General features: G+C 39.5%; 1 long non-coding RNA gene across 1 annotated transcript in view; it reads right to left on the reverse strand.

Annotated features, from left to right (window-relative positions):
• Positions 1–1,315: 1,315 nt before the first annotated feature.
• Positions 1,316–26,274, reverse strand: part of LOC112977995 — a 155,611-nt gene continuing 130,652 nt past the window's right edge. Inside the window, exon 3 of the long non-coding RNA XR_003257724.1 lies at positions 1,316–1,380. This is a non-coding gene — a long non-coding RNA (uncharacterized LOC112977995). The remainder of the gene's footprint in view (positions 1,381–26,274) is intronic.

The raw sequence follows: 26,274 nt of genomic DNA on the forward strand, positions 1-26,274 counted from the left end.
CCTTCCGATAGTTGAGTGAGAAAGTGAGTGAGGAGTGGATACTGGGAAAAAGGTGGCATTTAAACAAATGGAAATGAATGATTGCTGTGTTGATAGTTTCCTATTAGACAGTTGTAGAAGTCTAATGGCTGGCACATGGTATAAAAAGATGAATTTGGATTTTGAACCTTTGAAAGCAACTCAAAGATAGGGAATTAGGATTAGACAGTTATACAGAATAGGTGTTTTTCATCATTGAAATCTGGAGCAAACTTCAGCTCTTATTCTCACTAGAGCTCTTTTCAAAAAYATAAGAATCATCTTCATACAGTAAGACATTAACAGCCATAAAGAAATCAGCATGAAACCTAATAATTAACTGGATATAATTCATACATACAAACTAAATGGTGATAAAATTCTTCACTAACCAAAGAATGACCTTCTTGCCAATCTGTGCTCTTTCAGAAGCAATCAATCAGAGCATGTCCAAATGTTTCTTGGAACCTTTGCCTCTTCACATGCTACTTTGTTGTTGAAAGAAGCCTGATATTTCCATTGTCTTTCTATTTAACCAGTCTTTGAGAAAGTGAGAGCTGTAACTCTAAAGATATAATTTCGTTTTTCAGTCATTGATCAATTTATTCCTTTGTTTTCTGCACTTCAACTTGAGATGTCTTTTAATAATATGTATTTTTTAAAGGAGGGGTGCTGCAGGTGTATTGGCCCCMATGCAGCTTTCTTTCCAAACACAGAGAAGCCTCAGGGGTGTAAATGGCAAAGACTTCTCCTGCACACGGAAGCATCTGGTTTCTCCACAGATTCCTGAGGCAGTTCTGTTGGTGGCTCTGGAGGTGCCCTTGGGTTTGTTGTGTGATTAAGCTGCAGATGGTTATCTAGGCTTCTTTAGCCTCCTGGTTACAATTTCCTTTAGTGTATCATGGCTTCTGAAGAATTTAAACACTTTGGAAAATAGGATGCAGCTCAATTTTCTTTCAAGATACATACTTTAAAAAAACAAAAAGTCTAAAAGCCATAGTTAAGTTCTCYTTAACAGGCTTTCAGGTGCAGACCCACTGAGGCCAGTGTAGGCATAGCCACATTTGACACATAGAAGAGATGCCACAACAGTGAAAGTTAAGCTATGTTCATGTTACAGTTGTACGTGTTTCACACTGGGTATATTCTGTTAGAAATATCATGGATTCCTGTGTGCAGCCTATTTTGTCATACTTTAAGGAAAAAAAGAAAAACAAAAAGCAGGACCAGGATCAGATCAGGACCAGTATAATTACTGCTACATGTAGAAAGTTTTCACCTTTTACCTGTGGCTCACAAGTAGTAACTAATGCTACCTCTGCAAATCCAGGATCTTGGTCTTCACGAATACTGCAATAAAGACTGAAGAAAAGGGACAGTTAAGCTTGATAAAAGACAGCTGAACTTTTTCTAAACTTCAGAAAATTTTTGCTTTAGTTTTTTGTCATGTTTCAAGTTGCAACACTGGGGCGRCTGTTTAAAAAAAAGCTCAGCACATTCATTATACCACTGTGCACTCTGCTGATAAATATTCAGAGAAATGCTATCTGTTTAATCTATGTAGGCATTCAAACCTTGTGTAATACTTGGTAGAAATAACTGGGCTGAATGAAGATTAATTTTTTGTACTAGAGGAAAAAAAAGCAATTCTCACAGCAGCTGTTGTAATCTTGGTAGTAAAAGCAGAAGAGTTTGTGCAGATGCTCCAGTCTTGGGAGCCGTAGAGGCAGATGTATCAAAGGAAATATCAATACATGGCTTTATATATTTTCTTCTCACTAATCACAGCTGCAGTAGCACCTAATTTCCTCTCTTTCCATCACCCTCCTCTTTCACTAGTTTTCTGTAATGCGTCAGCATCAGCCAACTCCTCCTGGCGACACTGTACACTAATACAGCAGCCCTGATATACATCCACATTATTCCAAAAAGTGAATTTTGCTAATGAGTCTTTTTTCCTGTGAATTGTACACCAGCAGTTCCAACAGCCTTCTGCCCTGCACTCATACCACAGCTAAAGAAATAGATTTGGGGGGGTTTTGCTTTGTTTTGCCATAGCAAGCAGGACAAAAGAAGCTTGCTCTTGCTCAAACAAACAAACAAATATCTACTTTGAATTGCATAGATGACATTTGTCTCACAGGTCTGGGGTGAGATATTAATAACAAAAACATCCAAATCATGGTATGTGTTGGTCTGGAAATGGGTGTATGAAAGACTACTAATTACTTTAACATAGGATGGTATATTATTATCTTCCTTTGAGCAGGTAAGGGAGAATTAAATAATCAGCAAAATAAAACTCCATATTACAGTTAGACTCAATTATTTCTTTTTCTCTTATCTACAGTAACTGATAACTCATGAAAATTATTTATTGTCAGACATATCATAACCTATGCAGATGCAAGGTCCCATGATTTATCACTTGAAAACATCTCAGAAAAAGTGTATTTCAAGAGAAGAAATTTGAAGATGATGAACTAGGTTAACTCTGATCCCCAGGAGAGAGAGGAATTATAAAAACAAGAAGCATATGGAAGAATTCACAACAAGACAACAGTAGGACAGTAGGAAGTGGGGTAAGAAGAGCAGAAGGAGGAAGATTAGGAGGAGGGTGGACAGATGATCCTTGCCAGTGGGTAGAAATAATTGCCACACTCTCATCTTTGTTCAACTTCCCATTTCACTCCTGTGATGACTTCTCACACACTCTTTGTTTCAGTCACATGTTTTGTAAACAGCAACAGTGTTTAACTCACTGATGGGAAAATGTTAAAGAAAAAATGGCCCCATTTTCTTTTTTGAGGTGAATTTTCAAAACAGATTATGCACGTTTTAACACCATGCCTGCCACCACAGTATCTGAAAAAGGCAGAGATAAGCAGTGTACTAAGTAACATGACTAATATCTACCACATGCTGTTCATTTTTTCATCCTCTCCCTAATGGAAAAAATGAGGGCTTGGGAGTTTTCTTTTTCTTTTTTAAATAAAATGCGTCTTTCTCACTGTGTCTGCATTGGAGGAGACAGGTCACAGAACTGCACTTTTCATTTGAGAGGATGTCTGCAGTGGCTGCTCTGCACACTGGGATTTGTCCTCTAATCTAGGATTACTCCAGAGAAGCTCTGTCTTCTGTGTAGGTGAACTTTTGCCCTGTGGTGGGGATTTCTGTTGTCCGCCTCAAACCTCTTCTCTGAGCTTTACAGGGAGCAAGGCAGAGAGAGGGGGCCAGGCTCACTGAGAGATGAGTGGTTAGGGGACAACTCTCCACTCTTCCTTATCAAAGTTTCCTAAAGACTGACAGTTCCATGTCCAGATATATTGTGTTGCTACTTTCCCTGCAGCCAGAGATGAAGACGCGTATCCAAGACGAGGCAGCCATCTGCCAGGGTGGGACACATTCTCCTCACAAGCCAGAGAATGTAGGAAGTTTTACTTCAATGACTTATACAATGATGAATTTAACCACTTACTCATACTTGCGTACTTTTAAAAGATGGAGACTGCACCATGTCTGCAAATTCTCAAAGCATCTCCTTCACAGATCAGCAGCACCTTTCTCTTTCAGAGGTTCATTTTCAACCAGCCATTTTTTGTTCATCATCTGATCTTGTACAAGCACTGAGACTGATTGGGACTGTTGTTATATGAGTAGCTGATATCTTTTTGTGTGTGTTTAAAGGAATACTGTCAGTGCTTACCATCACGTCATCTCACAAGCTTTCTTAGGGGCTGCTTGAACATGTTGGTTTGGACTGAAGTCTATTAGAAACTTGAATACTACTAAATCAAAGGCAGTCACATTTATGAAAACATAATTTTGGTTTTCCTTCTAATCTTAGGATTAATTAAGTCAATGACTTTGGAAATTGAGTTAATGAAAGAAATGCATTTAGTTAATTCAGATGGTAACATTTTTGCATATTGACCCATTACTTTGAGTTGGCACTGACATATTCTGTAGTGTTGACAGTTGCTCTTTTTCAAGTGAGATGAGTATTACTCTCTCCTGACTATTTTGCAAAAAATATATTTTTGCAGTGGTGTCCTGGAGAGTTCCTGCTTATGTGCTGCCTAATTTAGACACGTTGTAAGGCTCTCAGCGAAGAATCAGCTTGCGCATTCTTATAGCATGGTGCATTTCATTGATGAGGATTCATGTAGTGGGTTATAGAAATGCACTTATTTCTTAGTGTTTGTCATTTAGCCAAATTGCTTCTCTTTGCTTAGTAAAGGGTTCAGGGAATGACAAAGAAGTCAGAGAGCTCTGAGGATTCCTTTGTATCTTTGGCACGGCCTTTCTCCTCACATGGTTTTACTCGGTGAGAAGATTTTCACAGCAGAACGGGGGAGGTTTCACCTGCAAACCAGGGAGATCTACAACATTGGGTGCAGAAGCCTCTTACAAACACTTACAGGCAGGCTGCCACAGGCAGACTAGCTAGAATGAGATTCTAACAATCTGTCTGAAAGCTTTTACAGGAAAGTTAACAAATTCTAGGATGTTTTAACCTTGCTGAAAATTTTCTACTGGCTTCATGGCAAAAATAATTTCATTGTTCTTGATCACACTCCTGGCTCATAACCCTTTCATGTATGAGATCTCCGTGTGTCACAAAAAGGAGTCAGCAATGCAGAAAAGCTGGATGGGTTGGAAAGTACCCTTTCTATGTGTATCTATCTCCACTGGATAAATATATTGCCCAATATATTATTTCCTTGTAAGAATGCATGAAGCTCTTCTATTCGCCATCTTGAAATTAGCTGGCAAAAAGATTACTTGCAATGTAAGTAATGCCCAGATATTTTTCTCATAAGTTATTGTATGGCCCAGTGCTAAATCTACAGGAGAGAGCACAGGCACACCTGAACTGCTACATCATTACATGAAATGGCTTCCAGAAATAAGTGTTCCTCAGAAGAAGATTAACCAGCTTGTCAGTTTTTCAGCTGTTTGGATCCATGCATGTTGCCTGTGATCTCTTGGCTAATCAATAATTAAAGAACAGTTTTACCAAAAAAAAGGTCTTTGGAAGAGACCCCATTAAAAAAGCATTTTAATTTATCAGAAAAATTCTTGCTTTTTCTTCTGTTCTTTTAAATGCTTTTTAAAGAAAAGTGCCTGTAATAGATATGCTAATGTAATGCAATGTAATGGAAAAACAAGCCTTAAATGACGGTCTCAGGCTTGTAGCCAAAGTCTAAAGCCATAGACTATATCTATTTTTATTTCAGAAATGACTAACAGCTCAGTTCATGTCTTTCCCAGCTGTAGTTGTGCAGCTGAATGGGAAAAAACAGATGTTCACAATATGAAAACTTCCTCTGATAGTTCATGAACTCACAAATGTGAATGGTAGGAGAGTAGCCTGTTTCTGTCACAAGTGGGAAATAGTGCTGTCCAAYACAGCTTGAGAACCTTGCCAGAACTCTTTTTGCTGTGGAACTGTTCTAGGGGCACTTCCCAAGACACTGGCAAATCCCAAGACACAGGATCATATATTTTCATTGCCATTGAAGCTGACATGATTTTGGTTTACAAAAATGTATGTGTAAATGTCAGTTCCTCTTACACAGATCAATAAAATGTCTGAAACAGGACTTTTTAAAAAATCAATTAGATTTTCCAATTACTGTTATTATTATTATGGTTCAGCAAGTTAGTGACTTCCCTTCCAAATCTTCATATGTACTGCCTTTTGGATACTACGGACACTTGTATGTAATAGTTCTAATGAAGTGTGTTTGCACAGAAACTTTTTCAGCTGTGAATCTGAGTGAGCACACCAGGATTATGTCGGACACTGGCTTGGACAGCAGCTCTGGCATTCAGGCCGCTGGAGCTGATTTACCCAGACATCTGTTTCCTGGTGGTTTCCAATGCCCCTAGTCTTAGATAGCCTAACCTCTCCAGTCACTGAGCGACCTCATGCACACAATCTGAACAGACACAGCCACCCTGCTTTCATCAGCATGGGGATATTTTGTGGGACCCTGCACCATCTCTAGGCCAAACCAGTCTCCAGGGCACGCAGTTTTTCTCCTGCCAGATTACCCAGAGGTTTCATACCACAGATATTGGTCTCTGAAGCAGAGCATCCTACACTGAAGTCATCCTTTTCACTTTCTGCAGCTATTGCCTTGTTTTCCTTTTCCTTTAACACATTTGTCTTGGTTCCAGTCTTGAGCCATTTTTACTTCAGTTTCCCTATTATTACAGCTCAATCGATTACTTCTCCCCTACCTGATACATCTATTGCTTTACCTAAATCTTTCCCCACACTAAGAGAGGCTGATTCTATTTCCAGCTTCCTCTTCCCTGCAAGTGTTGCTGCAGGTTACAGTTACGTCATGCTAGTGACTGCACATTCAAGAATCCCCTTGGCTGAAGAGAGAATGAAGTACATGGACACAGTCAAGCTCCTACTGGACCAAAGGAGAATTCGAAGTCTTTTTCTACATCTTCTGTGAGTTCAGTTTCTCTGCAGACTTGAGGGAAACTTCTTGACATTTTTTGGCTGTAATCCTTTTTTCATGTTTGTTCTATGTGGTTTGGAGTATCTTCATTTTTGCAGAAGTTATCTCAAGTTACCCCAACCCAAAAAGTTTGTAGATGGTGGAGGAGGTTCATGTGGTCAAGGCACTGAACTAGGGTCTATCCACAGTCCCGACAGTCTCCCCTCATCCGTCTACTGCTCCTAATCATGGGAAAGGCAGGGGAGAATTGCTCAAAAAATGTCCCACCTGCCAGATTTTTTTCAGTCAAACATATGAAGTTTCCTGCTCTTGTGTGTCTCCTTAATTATTGMTCACCACATCTGTCATCCTCACCATCTGTCCATCCTCATCCTTCAGCATTATCAACAGCTTAATGCTGTCTCTCTAACAATGAATATGCTTGCTAGAGAAACTGATATTTTTATAACTTTACATTGCATAACATAGAAAAGGATCAACATGTTAATAACAGTCTGGTGTTGTGAAGAACTGGCTTAGTTGAAGAACCAACTTCTGGGAAGAATACTCTGACTTTACACAATAAGTCATCTACAAAGTCTGGATACATTTCCCTCCTTGCAAATGAGTTGAGTTAAAAGTGCTACTGAATGCAATTGTCATTTCACAGTGGCATCAAATGGTAAGCCAGATTTACATTGGTGTAAAACTAGAACAAACATGTAAATAAATGGGCAAAATAAGAAAACAGTTTTCAACACAAACTAACATCTGTTACTGTTTAATAATATTAAAGAAAAGTGAGATAGCCAGGTTTTAAACGTATGTTTTGCACATGCACAAGGCACTGCTTTTAGATAAATTTTGATTAGGAACAGCATGATTTTGGGTTACACAACTGCCTGTGGTGGTCTCTGCACTTGTGGTCTATTGTATACTGAATATCGGTCTCCAAAATTTTTCTAATCAGGTAATTGCTACTTTATCATGTAGAAAATGTAGCCTTAAAAGGACTGTAATTACATCATTACTATCCACAGTGGGCTATAAAAGAGCTGTTAGGGAATGAATAGTCAGTGTTTCCACCCAAGTATTTATGGACTCTCCTTTATTTACAGGGAAGAAGAGAAAAAAACAGAGGTTTTAATGTTTGTTCTCTGGCGGCCTAAAGAAGATGTAAGTGGGTGTCAATTTAAAAGAACCCTAGGAGTTAGGAAACTGGTTTCCCTACATGGATGTCTTTTAACCCCTGTGATATTTCTGCTTTGTCTGTGGGAACTGGAAAAATAGGGTCCTGTTCTCCACCCACATGATAATAGCAATTTCCAGAATAAGAAATACTGCAAATTAAAAGCAACAAAAGCCTAAACTAAAATAAAACTCCAACAAAAGCCTACTAAATCACACAATTAAACCCTCCAAATCATGAGGCACAGATTCTGTCTACTTAAAAAAACATTCACTGTTTAATCTCACAGTTAATGCCCCTTCATCTATTTGCTATATTGAAAGTCTGAAGGTTGGAACTTTTAATACAAATGAAAATAGCCTTGGTAAAATTTGGTTAAGGAGAGTAATAATGATTAACTGGGTATACAGCTATGTGGCTTTACCTTATTTTTTCACTGCAGATGTAGTTTCTAATAAAGAGTAAAAATCCCACACTGACTGATTTAGCTATTGCGGATTATATGACAGGTGATAGTATGTGGTTTTTATATATGATTAAAACCTTTTAAAGAGAGTATTTATTATTTGATCAGCTTAGAAATGTGTTATATCTTCATTCTAATATGAATGTTTGTGAGGTTCAACTATTTATTTTTGAAGATATTTTACTGTCACTCCTTTCCCATTTGTGGCTAGAACTGAAATTTTCAGTAGAATGTGTGAATAGATGACCATACTGTGCTTCCTGAATATCCTGAGCCAAGGTACATTAAGATCCTGCAAAAAAGCCTGTCTTTTGTGAAATTTTAGAACATTTTATCACATCACAAGGTAAGGAATTGCTGTGGATTTGATCCTAAACCCCTGCAGTCAGACACCTGTAACTTTCAAATTTATTTGTTATCAGCAAGGAACTAGGATTTCCACTGTGTTTCCTCCCAAAAGCCTGCTGATCTGAAAAATACTTGGGATTTTTTTTCTTTTTTTTTTCCTGGCTAAAAAGCAGAAGACAGCTATGAATTCTATTGGTTCAGTTCATATGAAAAATGAAGAAAAGGTCTGCAGGACTTTGACTTCACTAATCCCAGTGAAATAAAAAGGTGGAGCTGAAGAAAATCCTAAAAATAAAAAGATCAAGGCAGATACACTGTCATATATTTATCTTTGGATTGCTTGTAGATATGGGGTCCTGACTTATGTAGATTGACCTAACAACTCTCAGAAGACTGTCATCATCAAGCCAAAGAACAGGATGATTTAGGCTTTAAGCATGCCACTCTAATGTGTTCCTGCAAAAAACTTCAGTTTGCACAGCTGCTTGTCCTGCAAGTCTCAAACAACTAGTCATAAAAACACTCTTAGAGATTCCAAAACCAAAAAATATATTAAATTTAGCATAAACTAATTCTACTTAGAACATCACTGTGATGGATAATGACGAATGAATCACTGGACTTGAGGCTGTTTGCCAATTATATTACATTGATTACATTTTATGTGGGCAAATAAGATAGTCCCAACCAGTAACATGACTGTATCCATACACACTCACTGAAACACATTTGTTGTATCTATATTACATATGCACACATACACACATACTGTCTTATATCTGAGGAAAATGAGAAAAATGAAGGATTTATGCCAAAAAAGGGAGTATTTGTTTTAGTGGGAAAAATAAAAAAATATATAAAAAATGAGGATTTATGCAGTATGAAAACATGATAAGAGAAGCTAGAAAACTAGCAAGCTGGAAAGTAACAGGACCAAGAATAATCTTAAAAGTCTTCTAGCAACATTACTCAAAGTAGGCAGGGAAAACCATTAACAGTGATCCAGGAAAGGAGGAAGAGATTAACAAATAAAATAGTTCTGATCTGTATTAGGATATAAGCAGATACACCCCTTTTACAGCTAACAGCAAAAGGGAAATCTTAGACACAAACATTTAGAAACAACCTCTGGCAAAGAGGTTTCACCCGAGCGTGATCTGTGAGGTTGTCTTGCCTCTGTGATGTGACTTGTCAACAGAGCATGGGTTGCTCCTTGTGACTGAGGAGCCCTCAGCAGCTCAAACACCTCCCTCCCTGCCACAGCCAGGGGTCCTTTCCCACTCACCATCTGCTGCTCTCCTCCTCTGCCTCACTCCCGCCACGTGGCCCTGACCCTCTCCTGTGCACAGGCTCTGCCATCACGGGGTCCTGCACAAACCACTTCCAACAGGACAGCAGAAAACTGCCCACTCTGCCTTTTTGCAGGTCTACTTTTGTTCTAGATGAGTGGGTTGCAGCAGCTCATGGTGGTTCAGAAGAATAGCAGATCTGGCACCACATAAACAGTGAATGTGAGCAGCTGGGCACATCCCAGGGGAAAGGGATGGGGGGAAAGGAGTGGGGGGAGACCTACCCCTTTTAGGAGTGGTGGCCAGTCAGACCAACCCTCCCTCCCCTCCTTTTGAGGCAGCTTCATTCGTGCTGAGAAGCACCTCAAGGATACGCCAGGCTAGCCCAGGGCCGCGGCTGCAGGGAGCACAGTGCAGTACCTGAGCTCTATGTCCCCCAGAGCTTGCACATGCTGGTTTCCAAAATCTCTCAGCCAGCATTGCTAAAGATTCATCTAAATAAAACTCCACAGAAAAGGACCCCAGACACAGGGCTCACGGGTTATGCACTTGATCGTAGACTGTGCCCTTCAGGCATTGCTTTCACTCAATGGGAGTCTGTCACCGTAGGAAGAGAGGGGACGTCAGTGAGTGATACAGCTTGCAGACCTCTGGCCGCCTTCCCATTCTTCTCCTTTCTGCTCATTATATTTAACCAAAACTTATTTCTTACCTCCACTCAAACAGAGATTTACTGACACTGATTGAAGCCAGGAAGTGTTAGCAAACATGCGAGTCAGTGATTTTGTCTCTTACTGAAGGATGCTGAGTTCAGCACTTTCTCTCCCCCCTACTCTGATAGATAACCTTTGCAGATGGTTTTTTGTCATCATTTACATGGGGAATCTTTTCAGTTACAGTAGCCCACTAATTTCATAACAGCTTTAAGAGTGAAATGTTAGACTCACATAGCCAGGAGCAGAAGTGTTATCACACTCATACCACAAGGGTTTAAAGCAACTAAGGAGGCTGCTTCAGCCTTCTGGAAAATTCCCATATTGTTCCACTACTCCAAAAAGGCCATTTAAGATGATACAGGCAATGAAAAACTTGCCTGATTCAGCAGCTAACTAATAAAAAATGAAAATGTAAAAATTATAACTGAAGCCTGTAAGTGTAGCTTTATGGTCTTAAAAAATAGCCTAATTTTAGTTTCTGACAAACTTAAAAATGTGGTTGGTAAAAGTAGCTACATAAAAGTAATAAACTTTGGTGAGACATTTGGCACAGTGTTCCTACTGACAGCTATTTGTTTAGATTTGTCTTATAAACAATCTAATATGTGCGTTATTAATAGAGTATAGCATTAATTTTTCAGTTGAGAGTTAAATAGGAGGTTTTCTGCAGGATTTGCAAGCAGAGTTGAACCATTCCTATCAGTACTGAATATTCACATCAACAGTCTGGAAAGTACACATAAAATCATGGTGAACAAAATTTACAGATGATCCAAAGATGGGCAGAGTTGAAGTAAAATGTATTCAAATACAGCTAAATGCAAAATATGTCTACAAACAATGAACACAAAGCACATGCACAGGCTAAGGGACTGTATCTTGGAAAGCAGTGACTTTCAAGAAGAATGAGGGTCAAGGCAGACAACTGAAAAAGCTCCCAGAGCAATGGTCTGACTAAACAAACCCTTATTTTGTCACTGAATACATACATATGGGGGGAAAATGAAAGCAAAAAAATTTTAACTCTGTATCTGGCATTGACAAGGTTGATACTGAAATAATTAATTCCATTCCAGTATCCACATTTTAAAAGGATATTGAAAGTGCAGAAAGAGTCACACAGGTGGATGCTAGAAAAGATGCTTTGCAGTGACAGAGGCACAGAATCCAGTCTGTTCACCGAAAAGAGGTGAACTGCCTACCATGCACAAATAGCTGCCTCATAAAAAGAAGAAATACATACCACAAATTCTTTAACCTAGTGGAAAAAGTCATAACAAGAACCAGTGCCTGGAAGCTGAAGCCAGACAAATCTAAATGAGGCATGTTAGACGAACCTTAAATGAACATTACATGTTATTAGATGAACTGCTAAAATAAATTGCTTTTGGAAGTCATGTACTTATAGCCACACACTTCCCTCAAATAAAGAATGGATGCTTTTCAGTAAGACAGGCTTTAATCAAATGAAAGTTACATATTAATAAAACCCAAAACATTGGGTTAACAGGTATTTAACAGGTAATAAGACAGTAATATCTGATGGTCCTTTCTGCTTTAAACTCTATAAATATATGGATGAAGTTGAACAGAGGACTACTTTTTCAAGAAGTTTTTAGGACAGTCTCTAGTCTTCCATACAATCATGTACATTTTACCTGTGGAAAAAGTACCAAGTAACACAATGCCGATGGTCACAAATCGCAGGCAGTACACCAATTTTATGTCACACTGAACTACAGGAAGACTTTGTTCACTGTTTATATGAACTTCACTGCTTATCAGCTTAAGCGTTTAATATTTCCTTTCCTATTGTCCAAGTCTGTAACTTTCAGAGCATGTCACTTCCATTGGTGACTTTCTCTCTCATTCCCATGTGTCAAGAAATGCTGCAGCATCTCTCCAGCACAAGCAGCATTCACTGTTCCTTCCTTCCCAGTAACACTGTCCCCTTGGCTCCCAAGAGTGACCTCAGTCCTTCCCACTTTATCTGAAGTACACACACCCATCCCAAGGCTGCCCTTTCACATTAGCTTTGACTTCCTGATCACAGCCTGACTCACTCACACTCCTATTTGAAATCAGTGCTCTACCATGACCATCTGCTTCAATATTACTTTCTTCTGCTTTATAAAAATGAAAGAGAAAATATAACTCCAAAAATAGTTCTAAATCAATGCAAAAGGACAGATTTCCCACAGATTCATCTACAGAATTGATCACTATTTAAAATAGAAAATTGGTACTACTCTGATTTATTATATCCAAACAACCTTTTTCAGGACAGTGCCTTAACTGACAACAGAATTCAAACAGAATTGCATTAATTAGTATTGATGTTTGATTCAAATATATTTTAAGCTTACTGTCTTGATATACTATACTGTCTATATTATGTCTATACTATGTTAACATGGTTAGCAGCATAGCTGGGTTATAACCAAGTCTCAGGGGCATGATATCTGTTTGGGGTCATCGATTTCCTCAGGGCCAGGAACCCATTCAGTCAGTGTTAACAGGTGCTTCACATCTGGCATTACTGTTGAAGGTGGTTGCTGATGGGGGTGTTTCCCTATCCCTCCCAATTCCTCCACAGGGAGCCTGGAGAAGGGGTCTGCTGTGACCCATCAGGAATCTCACAGGGAGCGCTCAGACCCCGCTGAAGACTGCTCAGCAGAACAACAAATCCATGGTCACTGACTAGTGACACATGCAGTTTGTGAATGAAGAATTGAATTTCATGGGTTGCCTTTCCTTTCAAAATTAAAACAGCTAGTTAATAAATAAAGCAGCTGATATTGTTGTTCATAACCACATGCATATGAGAGCCTATATGCAAGGCTCTCAGTGATTTCGAATCCTTAATCTGAAACTTATCTGCAAAACTGTGCACAGTTACTGACAATAGGAACCAGAACAGCTCTTGCTTCATTCTTATTTATTCCCCATATCTGAGTACTGTTCTTTCCTATGATATCTTTCACACCGTTTTTAGCACTATTGGTGAAATTCTGCTTTTATTGGGAATTTTCTTCTGATTTCAATGGATCAGAACTTTATTTCACATGTGGCAAAGAAATATAGGTATAGAGGATCTTTGGTGAAAAGTCTCAGAATATGCACAATAGTATGCAAAATTCAGATTTACTGAATCACAGAATCACAGAATCGCTGAAGTTGGAAGGGACCTCTGGAGATCATCTAGTCCAACCCCCCTGCTCAAGCAGGGTCACCTAGAGCACGTTGCACAGGATTGCATCCAGGCGCGTTTTGAATATCTCCAGAGAAGGAGACTCCACAACCTCTCTGGGCAACCTCTTCCAGTGCTCTGTCACCCTCACAGTGAAGAAGTTTTTCCTCATGTTCAGATGGAAGTGTCTGTGTTTCAGTTTGTGCCCATTGCCTCGCGTCCTGTCGCTGGGCACCACTGAAAAGAGTCTGGTCCCATCCTCTTGACACCCTCCCTTCAGATACTTGTACACGTTGATAAGATCTCCTCTCAGCCTCCTCTTCTCCAGGCTAAACAGGCCCAGCTCTCTCAGCCTTTCCTCATAAGAGAGATGCTCCAGTCCCCTAATCGTCTTTGTAGCCCTTCGCTGGACTTGCTCCAGTAGTGCCACATCCCTCTGGTACTGGGGAGCCCAGAACTGGACGCAGTACTCCAGATGTGGCCTCAGCAGGGCTGAGTAGAGGGGGAGAATCACCTCCCTCGACCTGCTGGCAACACTCTTCCTGATGCACCCCAGGATACCATTGGCCTTCTTGGCCACAAGGGCACATCGCTGCCTCATGCTTAACTTGGTGTCCACCAGCACTCCCAGGTCCTTCTCAGCAGAGCTGCTTTCCAGCAGGTCAGCCCCCAACCTGTACTGGTGCATGGGGTTATTCCTCCCCAGGTGCAGGACCCTGCACTTGCCTTTGTTGAACTTCAGGAGGTTCCTCTCCGCCCACCTCTCCAGCCTGTCCAGGTCTCTCTGAATGGCAGCACAGCCCTCTGGTGAATCAGCCACTCCTCCCAGTTTTGTATCGTCAGCAAACTTGCTGAGGGTGCACTCTGTCCCTTCATCCAGGTCATTGATGAAGAAGTTGAACAAGACTGGACCCAGTACTGATCCCTGGGGGACACCACTAGCTACAGGCCTCCAACTAGACTCTGTGCCACTGATCACAACCCTCTGAGCTCTGCCATTCAGCCAGTTCTCAATCCACCTCACTGTCCACTCATCTAGCCCACACTTCCTGAGTTTGTCTATGAGGATGTTATGGGAGACAGTGTCAAAAGCCTTGCTGAAGTCTAGGCAGACAACATCCACTGCTCTCCCCTCATCTACCCAGCCAGTCATTCCATCAGAGAAGGCTATCAGATTGGTTAGGCATGATTTCCCCTTGGTGAAGCCATGCTGACTACTCCTGATCACCTTCTTTTCCTCCACATGCTTAGAGATGGCCTCCAGGATGAGCTGCTCCATCACCTTTCCAGGGATGCAGGTGAGGCTGACTGGCCTGTAGTTCCCTGGGTCCTCCTTCTTGCCGTTTTTGAAGACTGGGGTGACATTGGCTTTCTTCCAGTCCTCAGGCACCTCTCCTGTCCTCCATGACCTTTCAAAGATGATGGAGAGTGGCTTAGCAATGACATCCGCCAGCTCCCTCAGCACTCGTGGGTGCGTCCCATCGGGGCCCATGGATTTGTGGGTGTCAAGTTTGCTTAAATGACCTCTAACCCACTCCTCCTCCACCAAGGGAAAGTCTTCCTTCCTCCAGACTTTCTCTCTTGCCTCCAGGATCTGGGGTTCCTGAGGGCTGGCCTGAGCAGTAAAGACTGCAGCAAAGAAGGCATTCAGTAACTCTGCCTTTTCTGCATCCTTCGTCACCAGGGCACCCACCCCATTCAGCAAAGGGCCCACATTTTCCCTAGTCGTCCTCTTGCTACTGAATGCCTAAATTTAGTGAATCCAAAACGATCAGAAACACCTGTTTAGTTAGACATTCTGTTATCAGAAGAGCAATGGAGAATAAGATAGTACTGGCTCTTTATGGAATAAACTAACCTCTCTCGGCAGAGTCTGACCCTGTCTCTTTTCCTTGAGGAAAATATTTCAGACTGTTCTTTACCAAAAATAATGGCAGAGTTCTTCAGTTAGAACTACTTACAGTGTGTGTGTGATTCTAATGGATGTACGGGTTATCTCTCTGCTCATGATTTACTGTATATACATAAGTACATATACACACACAATTTGTGTGAACAAACATACAGACAATTACAAAAATAACGGTGATCTGCTTCACAGGTGTGCAAATAATTCTTGCTACAAAATCTCAACCTTAATTGTTAGTTTTCTTTTGGGAACTGTTCTATTTCTTGAGACATATCTGTGTTTGCTGGGCTTTTTTGTTGTTGCTGTCTGTAACCTTGTAAATTCAATATCTAACACCACATGCAGAACAGAATCATCTGGATTCTGTGTTCAAGAGTCCAGCTGTATGGGTTGCACATATCATTCCCAGGTAGTCCTGTTCCTACAAGTGCTATTTTATTTTATCCTACGTGCCCACTAAAACAAAAAGAGATTTGTTCTCTTGAAGAGTGCTGGGGAAATTGTCACTAGAGAACTCCTAATCGTGTAGGAGAATCAGATCATGTAGTTTTAAAAAAGGGAATCATGTGAGGATGTCGTATTGCCTTTTCCCAGGAGGCCCTGCAAATACCTTGTTCAGGATGGGAAAAGATTAAAATGCCATTTGCATGACTGATGCTAAACCTTCTATCTTGTAGTCTAGTAATGAATTGCTGCCTCACAGGCACTTCATGTTATAGAAACATTTTACATTTGAGTGGAATAATTGCGCATTTAACTTCAAAGACAACCTGCCTTGAGTATTAATTTGCCAGGTCCACACTGCAGCTTTCGAAATGTTTAAAAGATTGGCTCAGGATAGAGCTCTTATGCACTGCAAACTTTTCTATCTCTTCCGAAGTCTCTACTTCAGATATTGAATCATGATTTCACATAGTTCAGGAAAACTCACATACTTGATAATGACTGAAGAATGTTTAGTCTGCTTGAGCTAGACTTCTGGGTAGTATTATAAAATGAGGAGCTATTATATAGTACCACGGCCAGCTTGCTCTATTGCTTTTAAATTGGTTTTGTATGCACAAATAGCTATCGAGCTAGGATATGTTTCTCATACAGATAGTTATTTAATCTCTTTTAAATTAAAAGAAGGCTGTGAAGTTGGTTTTATTTTTGAGTCACTGCGGTAATGCATGCTTGCAAAGAGATAACAGCCCTGGTAATACAAGCATGAACAATGCCCAAGTGCTTTCATTCATCGACTGTACAACGCTCCTGCCAGTTATGGAATCATTTGGCATTAAGACCGTCATTGCTTTATAGGGCCTGCTGAGGAATGTGATAAAACATCCTAGAATTTAATTGCAAGTTTCAGATGTTTGTGATTCAAAACCAGTGTAAATATTTCACTGTTTTCCACTTTTTTTAATGTCAGTGGTCAGACAGAAATGAAAATGTGTGGGACAGGTTAAAATGAAGCAAACTTAGATAAACCTAATAGAGTTACGTGGCATCTGGAGGCAATCTGCTTGTAATTCCTGAAGGCTTTACTGTTCATGAGGTTAAAGTATCTATCTCCTCCTTTATTTAGCAGGTACTGTTTCACAAAGATAAAGCCTTTACAAACAAAACTCATCCACTCAAGCAATGCATTAGTTTATACATTACTGAGTCTTTTGATCGTGACAGAAACTTGATTCTGCATAATATGTTTTGCAACTGAAATAATTTGCCTGAATAAACTACATGCAGAGAACTAATACGAAAATCAGTGGGGATGTAGGTTTTTTTTCTTGACATTTACCAAAGAACCTTCTTCTTGGAATTTGATAACTTTTAGCTTCAAATACATCTTTATAAGATGATCCTTAAAAAATTCTGGTGACATGGGAGCTGCAGCTAACTTTAAATCAGATGTCATCTCCTTTGTAAAGTTGTTATTGCATATATTATGTTTATTTACAACACTACTGTTTCAAAATTATTTAATTAGTTCAATCTATGCATTTTCCCATTGCATTTGTGTTTAACATTTAATAAAATGAACACTTTTTTTTAACTTTCCCAACCTAGATTCAGAAGGGAAAAAGATGCATTTGTAATTCAAACCTGGTATTTCTGATTATTTCTATGCAGCTCATTCATAATATAACTTGAAATTATGCTTGAGAGAGCTCTGAAATATTTGTGGGCTAAATATCTCTGAAAACATATAACCATTATTGGAGTAAAATGCTCTTGGAAAATCTTTCCAATAAATCAGTCAATGAGGCGGTTATTTCATTTCTATGATCTAATGTCTTCTGCTAATTTTAATTAAAAACGTATCTAATCATGTGAACCTTATTATGAGTAAAACATTTTCTGCTTATGAGTTTTGAAGCATAAGCAAACATATCTGGAACTTTGCCTAATAGATAATAGAAAAAGTGCCCAATTTTGCCAACAACAAAAATATACACAGCAAATTTCAGGAGAAGGATGGGGTCTTGTGATTATTTGAAGCCGTCTATAGAGGTGATAGACAATATAATGGAGGCTCCATTTAGCCACCGCCAGTAGGCCACTAATTTAACAAGACAAGTGATTTTAGAGACCACAAGACATGCTGAAATTTCAAGTGACCAGTTTTCTGTGTTTTCAGCACTTTCTCTAAAAGAATACGTAACACAAACTGGAATATTTGATTTCATCTAATAGACAACATTTGTGGAGAATTCAGCGGTTATCATTCAGTCCACTGCATGATACAAAGTCAGAGGGTAACACTGATGTCCCATAAGGTTCACTAACCACTGCTGATGGATGTGGACTGTACTGACATGTTAATCCAGTAAAAGTCTTTTTTGAGGAATATTTTGAATGGACTACTAAAAATATGATTATTCCATTAGTTGACCAGCTATATCCACTGTCAGCCAGTTTTTCATTCTCCTGCATAGAAAACCTTATATTGTCAGCTAATGTTAGTTACATAAAACTCCTGCATTCTTGGTCTTTATGTGTCAACAAACTGGAAGGAAAGAGCAAGTAATGGAATAAACCTTGCAGACCTAACATAATTTTCACTTAGATCTTATCCAACCTGCATCCTACCTGACTCCACAATAGTGGCACTGTACAAATAATGTTTAACTATACTATTAACCCTTATAAAATCTCAAATTTGGATCCTAAAACTCAGTGTTTGAGAGCATCTTCTAAAATAGCATTTGATTACTTGCAGTTTCATTCCTAAATTAATAAAGTATTTGCACTGTTTTCCAGTCAAGAAAGAGCTTTGTTCAATGTGCTGATAGGCAGCACAGTATCAGGAATGTGGTAAGACTTAAAGCACGCCACTTTATCACACAGAAGGTAAACCCCTGTTGTTACTGCTCTACATTGGAATGTCACAACGGGAACCTTGGTTTAGAGAAAAGCATCTCCAGGGCACTGAGAACGCTTTATTCATCAGCACCAAAGTAAAGCTGCATTTGATTTAGAAACTTGTTTAGTTTTCTAGAACAGCTGCTAATCGGTTTCTACGGGATTCTTTCCTGACACACTGCACAATGCCTTCTGCTTGTATGAACACAGTAGTTACATTTGTGTTCACTGTGATGACTGAAGAGAAAGCATTGCGAAGGCGTGGATTTTACTGACAAACAATGAAATGAAATTCTTGGGTTCAGAGAGATAGTTTGACATCTATATTACCAACTTCTTTGCAGTTCCTGAGGAGTTCTCATTTTACTGGGTGATGACAATTCTGATCTTTGCGCTTATCTGTAACAGGACCAGTCAAGATGCTCTGGCTGAAAAATTGCTATAGTACCACAAAGGGAGGCAACAACTCAGTGCCCACATGCCATTGGTGATTTAAATGATCTGTGCTCGTGGGTATATGCTTCAGCTGTGGACCTTGCCACCAACACTCGGACACAAGACACTGCTCAGCACTCAGATCTCCCTCGTTCGAATGCACAGGCCTCAAAATTAGCATAATTTGTCCTAGAAGTGCTAGTTCATCCCCATGAGTTGCATGAACAATAACAATATTTTGATTTGCAATTTATTTCTTCTGGGGCATGACCCTTTCAGTGATAAACTAAAAGACACCCTAATATCTAGAGTGATTAGTTTTCAGTGAAAGAGCACAGGAATCAGGGACACGCTGGTGATTTCCATGAGCCTTCAGCCCTTGGAGTTTCATTTCAGCAGGGAGCTAAAAGAAGGCAGTGAACCTCACACTCAAAAATGATCCTGTGATCTGATATAGGTGTGCACTACAAATCCTTTATACCAGAGAATCACAAGCTTTACAAAGTATCACGTTGTCCATTGTGGACAGGGGAAAACAAGGGGACAGGAAACTTAGCAACCAAAAATCTCATCAAGTTACTCCTATTGTTTTCCACGCAGATTCAGTGCAAAAGTAAAAAATGAAGTCAAATCTAATCTGCTTCAACATAACAACAACAACAACAACAAGAAAATCAGAAATATCAACAGCACTGGATTCCTTATGAGCTTACATATAATTACAACTACAGTATTTATATTTGTATAGTTATATTTACAACTACTACCTACTAAATATATATATAACCATTTTTAGCTGTTTGCTCCATCTAAATAATAGAGAACTGCATGTACTGCTAAGTAGCCAAGACCTGACGAGGAGAAAGAGAACAGAGGTTTTATTTTTGTGTCATACTACAAGTTCTCTCCTTGAAGTTAGCTCATAAGTGTCTGAATACATATATTCTTAATTGGTAATCGTGCCTTCAGTGCTTTCAGCTGATAATATATAGATTTTCTGGGAACTTTTACATGAGTAAATTGCCATATTTAGCAGTTTTATTCTCTCAGATCCTTTTTCAAACCATGGGAATTATTTCTTGCTGTGCTAAGGCAGCAGGACTTTCTGTCTTAATTTCTATGATTCCATTAAGTAAAGCCGCTATGGAAATAGCTGTTAATAAGATAGTGTAGATTTTCCTCTGCTCCATTAGAGTGAAGATAAAGTTGGTAATTGACCAATATCTTCTAGCATTTATCCAATATCTTAATTTAATGCAGTCCCTATTCAGGTATTGTTTGTTGTATATAAATACCCCCCAAAGTGATCAAATATGTACCAATAAGAAATTCTGGTTAAATGGGAGTGAACCACACAAACATCTTTACTCCAAAAGTGAGGCTGTGTTTCAGTTTATTGGATTCATCTCCACTCTGTTTAATCTCTTTTACATATTTTCTCATTGCTGATCACTCTGTGAGTTCAAGGTCGGGTTTTCAAAGGAGTCAGAAAAAAGTATGTATGTCCCCAAAATCCAACTGAGCTGACACTTGATTAGAGAGTTGTTAAAACTGTTGAAAACCCAGTTGGGTTTAGCTTCTAAGTCAGGCTCATTTCAGGTGACAGAGTTTTCTTTGCTTCTCTTTGAGTCACCAACAAATCCTGTCTTCTTGGATTAAGAACAAGCTAGAATGAACCTATCTTTCTTCACCTCAAAATCCAGACACTCCAGAAAAAAAGATGAGCAACTCCAACTCATAGTGAATACAGTGGAAAGCCTTTTCAATCACATGGGGGTCGTCCAGTGCAGAGTCACTGCAGTGCAGAAAAATCTCCATGTCAGCATTCTTCACCTAAACAGTAAGCTCTGTAAGAGATCTAGCTACCACAGCAGTTGTTTCCCTATATATATTCAGCTGTTAGGAAGGATTAACATTCTTAATGGCAGCATTTGCACAATCTTTTCAATATACAGCCATGGATGTCAACCCATTTCCTGAAGAGTTTACAGGCAGACTTCTCCAACAATCAGCTTTCAAAGTTTTCTCCTTGTAGAAAGGAGGAGGCTACTCTTCTTTGACTCAGATGTTCTCTTTGTGATGGGTCCTTTAGAAATTCAAAGAGAATCAGCATGGTGGAAGAAGTATGCACTTCAGAGGGTCAGAGAAAACTAAAACAAAACAAAACCTTCAGCATTATTTAAGTCTTCAGGAACTTTATTAAAGGCTTTGGGTTTAGATGCCTGAAGTATACTATTTTGTTTTTATATATAAAAAGGACAGAAAAAGCAGAACTATGATAATTCAACATTAAGAAATGGACAGAGTTTCAAAATAAGGGTTAAAAAAAGGAGCTGATTTCAGAACAAAATAAAGGCAAACCCCAGAAATGCCATCGGCATTACTTTCACGTTGCACACACAGAGGACATGGAAATTGCTTTCCTGAGTCCAAATTAAACATCACTTCCTAAAAGAATCCACCATTTCGATTTTCACATTGCTGCTTCACAGACTGAGTTCACCTAACTGCCATGTTTAAGGAAGCAATAGAAGCTGGGAATGTGGTTTACGTTTTCACCTCCCGTGGGTTGTTTGGGATTGTGTCATTCTTGCTGTAGCTATGTTTTGATCAGGGGACATTTTCCTGTTAAGTCCAGCATAAAAGACCCACAGAGACTGTAAGAGTTGAAAATCTCAGGCTCTTGATAAAAAGTTTTTATTAGCTTTCCATAAAGCAATTTTAAAGTAATGAGTTTATGATCAGGGGTTAAGTAAAAATACCTTAGAGAAAAAGAAGTACATGTTATGGGAATCATGAGAACACTTCTGCTTTTTCCTTAATACATTTTGGCTCAGATCTTTGCTTAAAGATCAAGGTAGCTCCCCTAGGTGAGAATGAGTGTGTCAAGATGTAAAGCCCCTTTTCACTTCCTGATTGTGTACTCCTCTTGCACAGATGCACTCCTCTTTTAAGTGCTTTAGCCTACTCTCTGTTTTTCATTCCCACATTCAGATATGGGAAGAAACTGAAGCCACTTCCTTTTGCTGCTCTGCAAGGACATCAAGCTGTTTCTCAAAACAGAGTAACTTGAGCTTTTCCAGCTAACGTTTTCCTTTTTTTTCATGGAACTTCCTGTTACAACAGAATGACTTGTATAAGGAAACACCAAAGCAAATGTTCAGCTCATAAGGAGTGTGCTGCAGTTTGTAGTACTGAATTGATTTTGCTGTGGTTTACCATCCTTTGGGAGATGATTGACTAATCAATAATGAGAGAAAAATAACAATAGTCATATCTGCATTAGGTAAACAGTGAGTTACATATGGAAATAACAATAACAATTTTTACAGCCCCCCACCTTCCAGCCCTGCAATTTAGTCCACACACAATAAATGTATGAGAATTATATTGCATTTGCAACTTCTCTCCTTCCATCCACTCGCAGTGCACATGGCTGCACACACTGCTCTAATAATGGAGGTGTTGTAACTAGCTGACACGGTAAATAGCATGTATTTAGATAACACACAAACCTAATTTCCCAAGGAGAAATCTGGCCCAGAAATCTGACCCAAACACTACGCTGATGTCTCTGGGCCTTTTGTGCGCTTTCGTTCTTTGCTTGTTTCTTTCTTCTTTTTTTCCCCACCAAAAAAGAGTTGTGGAATCTCCCTGAACTTCAAATACTGAGAATTCCCTTTTCTACTTCCAGTGACTGAAGGCTGCCAAAACGTTTGGTGGAGAACCTCCTGCTCTTTAAAGCAAAAACTCAGTGCTTAGTGCTTTGGTGGTGGCAGTTCTACTTGCCTTTCAGCATTACAGGAAAAAATGTAGCAAATTCGAACGGAGAATAAACAAGCTGAGAACACCGAAGGAGCAGAAACAGAAGGATCTCTGTCAAACTGCACAGTCATACAGCAGAATCTGCTCAAGTCCTTACACAGCCCCCCATCGCGTATGAGAAAGCTGCAAGCGATTTCCTGTGGTCAAACTATACATTGGGCTGTGGTTGGAAAATCAAGCTCCAAACTTCTGACACAACCCTGTAATATAACACAGTTAAAACACAGGAAGACCATATAAATATGTTCGACAAAGGCAGAGTTTCTCAAACTGTGGATCATGAATCCCAAGGTGAGGATAAGAGGCTTCACAGAGGGTCACATAGTATTTTATACCAGAGTGATTGGCCGCAGATGAGTTCTTCCAAGGTGGAAAAGTGAAAACAGGCTGTAACTGCTGGTTGCAAGTGACTGCGCCACCTCCGGACAAGCTAACTCTGTGTAACTGCGGAAAGCTGAGCTGCTCCTGCAGGGCAGGGGGCTGAGTGTAAACACGGGAAATCAGGAGCAAGTTTGCCTCCCTCCTCCTGGAGGGGCTCAGCGGATCCAGAGATGTCACACTGATGACCCAAAAGAAGCTGCACTTTCTAAAAGTTTGAAAAATCCTGATCTAGTGCAGTCTTGCCTGGCTGCCTCAGAAATCTTGTCCAGTACTTTTCTGTCTTTAATCCAGTTAACATTTCCATTTGGGAATATTTGCATTAGTCAAGGAATGTGAGATCAATCAGTGTTTTCTAACATGTCAAATTCAGAGATAAGCAGCAGAGATTTGTGAGCTTTGTTAGAGATCACAAGAGCCAAATGTAGACAATTCTCCTTGCAAATGTTCTGCTGAAAAACTAATATTTAAAATGTTTAAAATAAAAACCTAATATTTAAAATGTCCATTTGTTTGAAGTATAAAAAGTTTACACAGCTTGTGGGAAATCAGTTTTAAAAAACTGAAATGTCTATTTCTACAGTTCTTTTATCTCACTTTTGCCTCTTCCCAAACAACTAATAAAACACATAAATGCCTATAAAAATAGCTGTTAGAACCAGTAAAATAAATTACTAAATTTAAGATGCTTGATCCAAGGATTTTTTTTTCTGTAACATGTACTGTATGGCATGTACTATACTGCCTTCTTCCTCTTAATGGCAAGAAGTTGTCTGATCTAATTCACAAAGATCATCACTTAACTATTTTTAAGTGTGGCATTGTTTTCACACGGACACATTGAAAACATATGGGCTTTCCTTTTTCGTGTCTTGTGCCTTCATCTAAAAGATATTTATATTTGAAAGTACTGGAAAGTATTTATCTTTAGAATCTATCCCTACCTTCTGGCACTCTGCTTAATTTCCAAGTTTTTACATCAATGAAAGCAGTATTTCAGCAAGAAAGTGTTTTTTCCTTTCACATATCTACCTTTCAACTGAAGTGTTCTGTGCTATTGAGTAACTAGACAGCTGGGAACTTGCTGAAAGGAGCAGTGTAGTTTAAAAATTTTTAGACTATTCTACCTTTTGTGTAAACCAGTACATGAAAACAAATTTTCAAGATCACACATGATTTTAATTGGAATTATGCAGTTAAAAAAGCCCTAAAAATTGTGTATTGTAAAATTGCTAAAAATTAAATCCATTTATCTGGAATCATTCTGCAATGATTGAAAATATCTTCTAGGAATAAGCATATGATAGAGTCTATCTTAGTCAGCAGGGTACTTAAGTACAGGCATCTTCATTCGAAGAATCAGAGTTACACTGGTCATGTTTACTTGCAAACCTGATGTGTAACCAGTGTTCTCTGAAGCTCCTACATGCTGCAGTGCAGCTGATCACATACCCCGTCTTCCCTGACCGAGCAGCTTTGTGCGTGATGTGTCCCAGGGTACAAGATTTGCACATCAGGTCACATGTGGATGAAGTAGATCCCTGTGTCCTAAGCAGAAGCTAATCTTCGCTTCACCTGCCTGTTTGCCAGCCTTTGGGTTCAAGACGCAGGCAGTGAACRAGCATATTTAGGGAGACATGAGCTCACTCTCTTTGTGCAGATGAATGCCTAACCAGCTATATGTTCTTCCATCTGCTGCTAACAATTATGGCCATGCCTCATCGGGAGTTGAAGGTGCAATCATGGAAGCGTATGTTAGTCCATGCCTTCTTATTTTTTTCATTACTTTTGCCCTGTCTAAATGTACACAACAATCTTCATTCCTGCCCTCAGGATCAAGTTTCCTCTCCACCAGTTATTTCCTTGTCTTCAGAAGCTTTTGTTTCTTTAAGTTTTTACACATGGGTCACAGCCACTTTTGTGAATGTCAGTGCCAAAGTTTTGGGTGTCAGATACAGGGAATCCTGTATGTGGGGATGCATCCCAGATCCAAAGAGGACCCGGGGGAAGCAGGAAAGTTTGCAGGTCAACCGAAAAGACCTGGCAAGCCATTTTTCAGATGGCTTAGCTGACATATCAAGGAGTGATAACTGGCTAACCAAAAAGTCATATAGCAGGAAGAGTGTGTGTGCAGACAGCTGATTTATGATTATTTCCAGTTTCAAAAGGTTTCAGGAAGTTACATTTGTGCATTTTCTGTCTATGCAGCTTCTGTCTATGCAGACTTGTGACCTTTTAAGATGCTCACCCATCACAAGTTATGTACTTTGTCCTTATTTTCTTTTTGAACTGTAAATGCTTTTCTTTACATGAGGCTAAGCTAGTTTTTCCCCTATGACAGACAGCACCAGAAGCAACTCTAATCCAGAGAACATTTCAGATGTGGTCTTCTCACTACTGCTTTAGTTCCTCCTACCACCACAACCTACCACATGCCTGGTGCGATGAGCCCTGCCAGCTCTTGGGGGATCCTGAGCTGCTCTTGGCACTGGCAGAGTGAAACAGGCCCTCAGCATTGCAGTTGCCATTGCTACAGGAACAGACTCCTGCATTAGCAATCACACTCAGTACTGGATAGGCTTTCATATAAATGTAAAATGAGTTTATCTAGGCAAAATGAAGAGCTTAGCAATGAATTACTATGTTTAGAGGCAGCTGACCCCAAGAATAAGAGATGTCAAGGATTAAGCTCCAGAGAAACA

The sequence above is a fragment of the Apteryx rowi genome, unplaced genomic scaffold (assembly GCF_003343035.1).
Source record: "Apteryx rowi isolate R43461 unplaced genomic scaffold, aptRow1 scaffold_89, whole genome shotgun sequence".
Classification (NCBI taxonomy): Eukaryota; Metazoa; Chordata; class Aves; order Apterygiformes; family Apterygidae; genus Apteryx; species Apteryx rowi.